General features: G+C 49.7%; 1 long non-coding RNA gene across 1 annotated transcript; it reads left to right on the forward strand.

Annotated features, from left to right (window-relative positions):
* Positions 1–4148: 4148 nt before the first annotated feature.
* LOC123180900 (uncharacterized) lies at positions 4149–6115 on the forward strand. The gene is made up of 2 exons (XR_006491381.1): positions 4149–5234; positions 5415–6115. It is a non-coding gene; the product is annotated as an uncharacterized lncRNA (long non-coding RNA).
* The last annotated feature ends 4601 nt before the right edge of the window (positions 6116–10716 follow it).

Raw genomic sequence — 10716 nt, forward strand, 5'->3', positions numbered from 1 at the left:
GATGTCATGCATTCTCTAATAAACTGAACACCGAAACCGAAAACAAGTATAGCAGAATGTATTTTTTTAATAGTATAAAGCAGAATGCAATTAACTCTGTATATATATGCACTGGCCACTGCACCATGTTAAGAATTTTTCTGACGTGACTGTTATCGTAGTTTCCAGCAACCTCTTTGAGAAAGATATATACTAATGTTGGCGAGAACTCACCAGCCGTAATTGAACTTAACTTAATTTCATGGACACTATGAACTGTATTTACTTATATCCCATGATTGATTTGAAAGTATTTTCTATTAATCAATTTGAAAAGGCTATTTCATCCGTGTCATAATATAAGATGTTATTACAATCAATTTGAATATCTTTCACAAAAAAATTAATTTAAGTACCAACCAACATTTTTTTCGTTTTTTTACACGGAGCTACCAACCAACATTGTTAAATTTGGCATGCCAATATTAGACGATCTTTGGCTGAATATATGACATGAGTTAGCATGCCACTATTTTTTTTACGGAAATCATTGCTACTCTTAATTCAAGGAGTGTTACACTCCGAGGCCACCACTAAGAGCATCTCCAGCCGTTGGCCCCCCAGGGGGCGCCTAAAATCGCAGCCTGGGGGTGACCCGGCGAAAAAAATGGGCCTGGAGGCGAGTTGGCCCCCAGCCGCCGTCCCCAGGGCCGGCCCCAGGTGCGGGAAAAAAATTGTGTAGCAAATTTACGCAAAGTTCGGCTAAAACACGCCAAATTTCGGCAAACTTGGGCTTATATTCGCGGATTTAAGTCGAGTAGTCGCCATTACATATAAAAACTAATAAAAAACTTGCTGAAGGCCGAGAAGTCGCCGTCGTCGCCGCCATTGTCGGCCTTCTCCTCCTTGACTCGGGTGCCCCTGCTGGACCCCTCCCCGGCTGGTGGCGGCGGCGGCGCGTCGTCGTCGTCGTCGATGATGACGACTCCTCCTTCGTCGCGGCCTCGGCGGCGCTGCTCGAAGCGCCGCAGGGCGGCGCGCTGGCGCTCCGTCGCCATCTTGATAGAGTCCTGGCGTGCCCATTCAAGGGCCGCGTCGTCGTCGTCGTCGACCTCGACCTCGCCGTGCTCCGTCTTCACCGGCGCCAGCCCCGGCTCCGTCTTCACCGGCGCGAGCCCCGGCTCCGTCTTTGGCTTGACGAAGCGCGGAGGAGGAGCCGACGAGGAGGAATGGGCACTCCCCATTGCTGAGCTTCCAGCCCGTTGGCCGCCGCCTCGTCTCCGGGGAAACGCTCGACCATCGGGGAGATGGAGTGGCTGGGGAGAAGAGATCGGCGGCGGCGCTCGGGAGATGGAGTGGATGGGGGAGAAGAGATCGGCGGCGGCGCTCGGGAGAGGGAGGGCTGGGGGAGAAGAGATCGGCGGCGGCGCTCGGGAGAGGGAGGGCTGGGAGAGAAGAGCTCGGCGGTGGCGCTCGGGAGAGGTGGAGAGGTGGCACTCATCACAGGCGAGCGAGGCCATATATAGCCGCGCCGCGTCCGTGTGTACGCGTCCGAGGGAGGGGAGGCGTCGACGCGCCGCCCCGTGAACGCGCCGCCCGTGAGGAATCAATGGCAAAGCTGACCGGCGGCAGCCTTGCCATTGATTCCCCGCGGGAAACCGAGGCGTCGGGAGAAGACGAGGCGGGCGGCGTCGCTGACGCGGCTGGCCCGCGGCGCTTTCGCGCCAAAAACGATTCGCCCGGCGCCCCCGAGCGCCCCCCAGCGCGCCGAGTTCGGGTTAGGTCCGCCGGCGCCAATTTCGGCCCGAGCCGGCGAAAAAAGGGCCCCTGGGGGCGTGACTGGGCCAATTTTTTGGCGCCGGTGGCCGAAAAATCGCCTGGGGGCCTTGTTGGGGGCGCGGCTGGAGATGCTCTAATCTCACAAACTCTCGGGTGGAACTCGGAACGAAGTCTTACAAATTTTATTCAAGTAGCCATCCCTAGCAAACGCATGCGCGACTCTATTCGCAGACCATCACACCCAATTAACACCAACCTCCTCAAAACCATAAAGGAGGTCTTTACATGCTCCACAACATGGCCATTTGTAAATCCTTGACGACGCTATTGATCTTCTGGATCATTTTCAAAATTTGTAAATTGTAGTGGTGTTTTTCGGAATCGCAAGAATTCAAGCGGCATTTATCCAATTAATCCTTCTTTCTTTCACAGGTATGTGCGGAACGATATACACAAGTCAAAGATTTACTGAAGCTTTTGGGTCGTCTTGAGCTGATAATGGCCCACATTTTCATCACTACGAGGACGAACATAAGTCAATAGTTAGTCTTAGTGCGACATTTAATACTAGGACCATCAAGCGTTCCACTTTTCTCAGTTTAACAACATGGAAAAGATGATTTACTTGATTTTGTGTACTATTGGACTGAGGCATATGATATATTTTGTTCTTCCGTTGCAACGCACGGGCATGTTTGCTAGTCTCTCCCTAATAATAAAGCACGGATTGACTTTGTCGGGTTCACCGTCACAATACGCCTCCGCCCGTCGTAATACGCTTTTACGATCTCCACAACTCCCGTACAGTCTCAAGCTTCGACGGTTGGCAAGGTGGTATTAATCCATTGCTTATACAGGACACTTCCCGTATGTGTGTTTGCTGCTATGGGCCACCTCCTCTTCATTGCTTCTGGGCTTGTGCAGTTGTTGGGCCTGCTCTAGGGCTACATAAAATAGGGAAAGAAAAATGTTGGGGCAGTGATTCGAACTCGTGACGTGTCCTAACTTCACCACGGCAGTAACCAACTAAGCTAGAATTTTTTGTGCCATTTTGGTGGGTTCGCTGAATATTACATAGTCCCACCTCGCTTCTGTAGAGTAAATTTTACCAATTTATATATGACCGTGAGTTTATGAGAATCATCGAGTCGGATCAAAAAGATATAATAAGAAAGAGGGGGCCAATAAAGGAAGGAGAAGGGATACATGCATGGCATGCATTTATCTGCGCTGGTCAAAATGGGCTCGTGACATGTATCTGCACGGGCCACTGGGCTCGTGACATGTATCTGTGTTGGTTCTGGCTCTCCAATATAAACAGGACGGGCTGGTGTGAGATCGGTGCCTTAATGAATGGCACATAGGGAAAGCCTCGTGCGAGATGTGTTGCCTTGCATGGCGGTTGTCTGTGGCTCTCTAATTACAACAGTCGCGGGGCACGGGCCACTGGATTTCGATGTGATGCGGCGAACCAATCTGTGGTTGGATGGTTAGAGGGACAAGGGCCACTGGATTTAGATGTGATGCAACAATCTGGAAATAGTCGAAAAATAATCACGCCGAGAAAATTAACAATTTAGAGTTATGTTGTGAATAATTATGTATATGAATTTTACTTAATTAACAAACCTTGGTTGTGAGTGTATTTTTATTTTGTAGCAACCCACATGAGTAGCTTGCTGCGGGTGGCCCTCACATCTATTTCGCCAAGATTTATAGGGTGATTTGTTAACAATATAGATTTATGTTACAAATAATTGTATGATCCTTTTTTTAATTTACTACTACATTTGAGGTTGATGTAGTATGAATTTTACTGAATTGACACATCTTGGTTGTGAGAGAATTTTTATTTTATAGCAACCCACATGCATCAGAGTAGCTCGCAGAGGGAGGTGCTCACATCTACTTCGACAAGATTAGTTTTTTGAAGTTATAAATGGTGTGTTCTTTTTTTTCAGGGTAGATACATTGCTTTGTTGACACGGTTCAAAGATAACTCGTCGCCTTGGGTTAATCACTTTCGAAGCGCCATGGCCACGTGGACGGCCACCGTTCCTGGCGGTGGGAAGGAGCAAAAACAAAGGTGGTGCCGCGGATTGTGTGTGTGGGTGGGGTGGGGGGGGGGGGTTGCGGGAGGGTTCGGGGTTGTGATATTTTTTCCCTCCCGTTGCAACGCACGGGCATGTGTGCTAGTAATAATAAAGCACGGTTTGAGGATGTCGGGTTCACCGTCGCGGCTTTTTTCAATGAAGTCCCTGTGTTTTCTGGTAATTGTACCCGTAATCCTATTTTTCAAGTCTATGCGAACCGGTACAAGGACAGAAAAGAAAAACAACCACCCGAACGACCCACGACCTTAACCGGTACAGGGACAGAAAAGAAAAACAACCACCCGAAGGACCCACGACCTTGCCGCCCATCACCACCTCCAGGGCGCCGCCACCACCGGTCCCCGTCCATCTGTCGGGCGCCGCCCCCGCCGGCCCCCACCCATCCGCCGCGCGCCGCCCCCGCCCTTTCGCTCCGCGCCGCCCATGCCCGCCGCTGCGCCCACCCTTACCCGATGTGCCCCACGCCCCTGCGGCTTTCCACCGCCAGCGTTGCACCTTCCCTAACTCCTCTCTCTCCTTCTCCTCTACCGTCGCCGCTCTCCATCGGCCGACCAACTCCCATGAGTCATCGCCTCTCGATCCTCCTCCTCTGTGTGTGTGTGCTCGATCCGGATCCACCCCTTTCCTGGATGCAGCCTAGATGAGAACTCCACTTTCCTGGGTGCAGCATAGAGGAGAGGATGGGCACGGCAAACGGAACTTGAACGCCGGATGGATGGATACCGGCGCTGCCGGGCGCAGACATCATTCTCCTCCTGGCCGAGCTCCTCCACAACACCCCGTCTGCAACCCATGTTTGATGTGCCGCAGGCTGGATGGGGACGCGTGGACCTCCTGCTCCTCCCGACCAAGCTTGATTGTGTGTGCGACCTGCTGACGGCGCTCGGGGTGATGGTGGCTTAACGACGCATCTTCTCCTGTTGTCCCCATGCTCTCTGCCCTTATTTTGTCAACTTATCTCTCTGATTCTTCTTTGGCTACATGCGTAGGCGTTTGAGGTAGGATAGCAGGAGCGGTGACTAGCATCAAGGAGGGGCAGCAAGAAGCAGCGACAACTAGCTAGCTGCTAGCATGCGCCCCTCTCTCTCATGTACATGAATTTGTAATGGGCAAAGTACTTTCTGGGTTCTTTCTTTAGTGTGAACCATCTTCTGCTATTCATGAGCATCCACCCATAACCTGTTTGATGTTATGCGTACAACAGACTGAGACACATTTTAATTTTCTGGTCAAACTCTTACCTCTATTTAGAAAATGAAAATGAAGAAGCATGTGTATCTGATGTCGGATCTGCACCTTAAACAAGTGTACCTGATGTTCCAAGCTTACAATGCGATCTACACTGAAGCCAATCCGAGCCAGGTGAAATAGAAGTTGATAGATTATTCCGGCGACATGGCTTCAATATATATCATTCGGAAATATGCTTGCGCGACTCTGCCTATATGTTTACAACTTGCAAATGGCCTGATTTTATCAGTTGTTGCTTGATTAAAGATCAACCAGTTTATGTCTGACATTTGTGTTTCTACATTTATGCAGTACCATTCCAGAGCTCAAGGCATCAGGTACGCTTTACACATAGTCTCGCTCAGTTTAGTTTCCATGTAGTGTTAAATTCTGATGAGCTATACTCATTACAAACAGTAAGCTAAAGCAGATTAAAAAAAGATGATAGATTTGCTCAATCCATGTTCAGTTGCTAAACTGACCAAGAGCTGCACTTCAAAGAGCCAAATGTTCAATATAAATCAGCCATAACTTTGTCAGTTTTTCATAACTGTTCAATATCTGATTTTTGTGATCTGGAAAACATTACTGGTTATTTCATAGTAAGATTGTAGAGTTGTTATCCCTCTGTTTTGCTTATCTATTCACTTGCTTATTGTAAATAAATAGTTAAATAGTCGGGAGTTGTAATTTCAAGGAAAGAAACAGGAAGCTCTTTGAGGTCTCTGCTATCACACCTGTACGGGCAGTTCATGGGTACATTTGTTGGTGTTCTGTTCGGATCAGTGGAGATTGATCTTTCAGTCACCATGCCAATCCATGTCTAGCCTGTTTAGTCACATTGAGCTCTTCCAACTTTTATCAAGCTGTTCCAAGCATCATATTTGAAATAGCTTATGTTTTATAGGTATAGACCTACAAGTTTGTTGCTGAATATGACTATCAATTTGTTAACAGTCTGTACAACATCAACGTACATTTTAGTTACAGATTTGGAAAATTATTGTGATTTATTATTATCATATAACATGTTCTTTTATCTGATGAAAAATAATATAATTCCATGCCTAAACTCGCAGTTTGGGAATGCATCTCTCTGCAATCTAATTTCCTTTATTTAGTTGAAGAGACAATCGATCACCCCCCGCTATACTGTAATTATTTCAAGCTCATGATTACATGAATGTTTCGGTTATATATTTGAGATTTTTATGCAGGAACCCATTTTTTTCATGTGCGAACTTTGCATACTCTACCCTACCAGGAAATATTTGCATAGGGTTAGTGCATTGTTGCAAATGAGTTCCCATCAAAGAGATTGTCATATTTCTTTTGTATAGAGATTGTCACATTTTCTTTTGCATTCTATTCAGTAGTGGCTCAAGCTATCTCCTACAATACCCAGGCATTTTTTTTCATGGTTAGTACATAGTAGACATATTTACCAACCACCCTCGGACAAAAGGAAAATTGGAATAATTCAAAATCTGAACATTTCTTACAACATGAGGCAACATCCATCAATCAACATCCATTCAAGAAGAGGAATATATGGTGCCTTAGTCCACAACGCCAGGCAACATTAACCACTTTATAGAGAATCATCGAAAGATCACACGTGAGAGAGAGAGAGTCATTGCGCAATGACGGCGAACACAAAGAGAGACAGAGATGTAGAGTGGAGGAAGGAGTAATTCGAAGGTAAAAAAAGGTCGACGATGACGCCTAATGTACATGAGTCCTAAAGATATATGATACACACAATTGGCATAGAACCATAGAATGTGCATCCTAAAGATAGAGCATGCATGCCCCGTAGCAATGCACGGGCTCATTTACTATATATGATAATTCAACATTTAGACGGACAACACGACCGCAACTGTCAAAGGGCCGAAGAAGGATAAGCGGCAACACAGGTACGGTGCCATGTTAAAATATAGGACATGGATCTATGTGCCACGATCCATACATATTGGGCTAAAGGCATGTGATTTTTTCCTTTGTAATGTACGGGCATTTTTGCTAGTCTTTCCAATAAAGAAAAACTCTTCTGCTTCTTCTTTGTTTGTTGGTTTTGTCTGCCACTCCTTCTGAACTGGTGTTGGCTGGATTATTTTTTCATGTGAAATATTATTTTTGGTTGCGCCCATGGTCACATCACGCCTCCCTGTCACCTTCAGCAAGCGTGACAACTACCGCACCGAGCTCATCCACTTCGACATGGCCCAACATTCGGCTCCCATACAATGCCATTCTTGGGTATCCGGCCCTCGCTAAGTTCCTGGCAGTGACTCACCATGGCTACAATGTCCTTAAGATGCCAGGAAGAGGTGGTATCATCACGGTCACTTGCGACGAGAAGGATGCAGTGTGCTCCCTCAAGCGCGCCTACTAGGCTGCAATGGTCGAAAACTCAGATGACGAGGCTGCCATCCGTCCTCCTGAGGCCACCTCCAAGAAGAAGAAACAACTCCTCAAGGGCCGTCAGGAGGCCAGGGCGTCTGACGATCGTGCTTGAGGCCCCGCGCCCACTGCTGGGCGTCTTTCTCTCTCGCATAAGAAGGCGCGCACAGCGCCCCTCTCAGGACGGGCTCGGGGTCTCTCGTTTGGAGGGCCTCTGGCCTGACAAGCGTCACGAGGGAGGCATTTAGGCACCATGTGGAGGCGTGCTTTGACGCGCGCTTCCGTGAGCAGGGCGTGAGGCGCCAGGCACTCAGGAGTTCATCACCAAGGCGATCGAAGAGCTTTAGGAGGCACGAGGCATGCGTGGCGAGCGCCGCCCGCACCACTCAATGCAGCTACCACCCCTGACGTGGGTGGCAAGCTACGCGTCTACGTCAACATCCCAGGCTTCAACAGGGTTGCTTCTCAGGAGCTCTTCTGGCCGTCCAGCGTCGGCCGAAGTGGGGGCTACCCCTGCAGCTATGTCTGCATGCCGTTCGGCCTGCTGAACGCGGCTGCCTCGCACCAGCGCTACATGCAGGGTGTCTTGGTGGCTCACGAGGCCAGGCGCCAGGTGGCCTTGTCGGAGGAGGTGTCGGAACCTCGTGAGCCCCCCGAACCTCGTGAGCCCCCCGGACCTCCGGACCGCCTCGGGACTCTGGAGCCGAACGGCTCGTGAGGAGCGACCTCTGCAGCACGCATCTTCGGCTACTCCAACACTTCTACAACGATGGTGCCAGGTGAATTTTTGGTTTGTTTAGTTGAGGGCGCCCCTCGGGCTGCATTATCCTCAAGCTGTTAGGGCCCGCCCCTGCAGCCTCTATCATTTTGTGCATGTATCAGAACTGGTTTTGCCTCTCATGAATTTCCTAAGATAATGCAACCCGCATATCCGGTGCTTCGTCACCATGAACGTTGTGCGCCCTCACGAGCCCGCCCACGACCGCCTCATGATTAAGGACTGGCACGGCGTTTGTGCTCGGGTCCGTCCCTGCAGTGTCGCTAAATCCAAGTGGCCGAGCTCTGTCTCGCGGGCCAGCTCCCGTGCACGTCACCTCCCGTGGTCCTTGGTGCCTTGTTCTCACATGAGCTAATTGCGTGTGGATAAGTCAGAGCGCGCGACCCGGTGCCTCGCCGCCGCGGGAGCCGCGCGCCGGTTGTCTTTCTTTAGGATTATTGCATGAGAAACTGGGCACGGCGTCTGTGCTCGGGTCCGTCCCTGCAGCATCGAAAAACCCAACGACTGAGCTCTGTCTGGCGGCCCGGCCCCGTTCACGTCACCTCCTAGGGTCGTTGGTGTTTGTCCTTCTCATGCGATGTCCTCCGTAGATTCACTCGGCGCAAGCCACCTCACACCTCTCACAGGTTTCTTACAAGCGCCCCGCACTGAAAATTTAGGCGCAACCCGCCTTGAGGTAGGGCCTCGTGAGTCCCGCGCTGGCTCACGAGTGCCCATATACACCTCCTCCAGTTCTGTCGTGCTAGCCACGTGTACGGATGGGGCTGTACACACACCGGAGTCCCCCCCCCCCCCGAGGGAACTCCCACCCATGCACCAGTGGAAGCCCCATGCTCCACGCTGGTGGACGACACTGTCGAGGAGCGACTATGCCCAGGCACCAGTGGAAGCCCCATGCTCCACGCTGGTGGACGACACAGTCGAGGAGCGGCTATGCTCATGCTAAAGTGGAAGCACCATGCTCTGCACTGGCGAATAAACAACTGAGGGCACCCTAGTGGCTGCAATAACCTCAGGATGGCCTATAGATTCTCTGTACGGTCCCACCACGCAGCTTTCCCCACGGGAGGCCCGCACGAGGGGGCTGGCTGCAGGGATTGCGCCCAGGCCACGCCTGGCGCACGCCACCTCACCAGGTCTCTCGCACCTGGTTTTCTTCGACCCTCCCAGGCAAAAGCTGGCTAGGAAGGTATGGGGGACTCCAGATTAACTCAGACACTGCTCACATTTCTCTAATGAAGGTCGTTCGTACGTCAAGGGGGAACCCTGAGCATCGCGACTCAGGGGCCTCACTGGTCACATAGCCCCTCACCCCTTGGCCTCGTCCTAGTGATCCGGACGCCCCAACGGCGGCTGAGGTATGCGCGGGGCCGGGTGATACGTCTCCAATGTATCTATAATTTTTTATTGTTCCATGCTGTTATATTATCATTCTTGGATGTTTTACAATAATTTTACAGCAACTTTATATCATTTTTTGGGACTAACCTATTGACATAGTGCCTAGTGCCAGTTGATGTTTTTTCCTTGTTTTTTACTTCACAGAAAATCAATACCAAACGGAGTCCAAGCGCAGCGAAACTTTTTTGAGATTTTTTCTGGACCAGAAGACACCTGTTGGGCCAAAGAAGTAACAGAGGGGGGCTCCGAGGGGAGCACAACCCACCAGGGCGCGCCTGGGGGCCCAGGCGCACCCATGTGGGTTGTGCCCACCTCGGTGGCCTCCCGCACTGCCTCTTTGCTATATAAATACCCCAATATTCCAGAACCCTAAGGGAGTCGACAAAAATCAATTCCAGCCGCCGCAAGTTCTAGAAACCAGAGATCCAATCTAGACACCATCACGGAGGGGTTCATCATCCTCATTGGTGCCTCTCCGATGATGCGTGAGTAGTTCATTTTAGACCTATGGGTCCGTAGTTAGTAGCTAGATGGCTTCCTCTCTCTCTCTCTCTCTCTCTATCTCTCTCTCTCTCTCTCTCTCTCTCTCTCTCTCTCTCTCTCTTTTGATTCTCAATACAATGGTCTCTTGGTGATCTATTTGATGTTACTCTTTTTGCGGTGTGTTTGTTTTGATCCGATGAAATTTGAGTTTATGATCAGATCTATGTTTTTATCCATGAAAGTTATTTGAGTCTTTTGATCTCTTATATTCATGATTACTTACAGCCTCGTATTTCTTCTTCGAATCTTTGGTTTAGTTAGGCCAACTAGATCGATTTTTCTTGCCATGGGAAGAGGTGCTTTGTGATGGGTTCGATCTTACGGTGCTTGATCCCAGTGACAGAAGGGGAACTGACACGTATGTATTGTTGCTATTAAGGATAACAAGATGGGGTCTATTTCTACATAAATAGATCTTGTCTACAGCATGTCATCATTCTTATTGCATTACTCCGTTTCTCCATGAACTTAATACACTAGATGCAT

Source organism: Triticum aestivum, chromosome 1D (assembly GCF_018294505.1).
Source record: "Triticum aestivum cultivar Chinese Spring chromosome 1D, IWGSC CS RefSeq v2.1, whole genome shotgun sequence".
NCBI classification, from domain to species: domain Eukaryota; kingdom Viridiplantae; phylum Streptophyta; class Magnoliopsida; order Poales; family Poaceae; genus Triticum; species Triticum aestivum.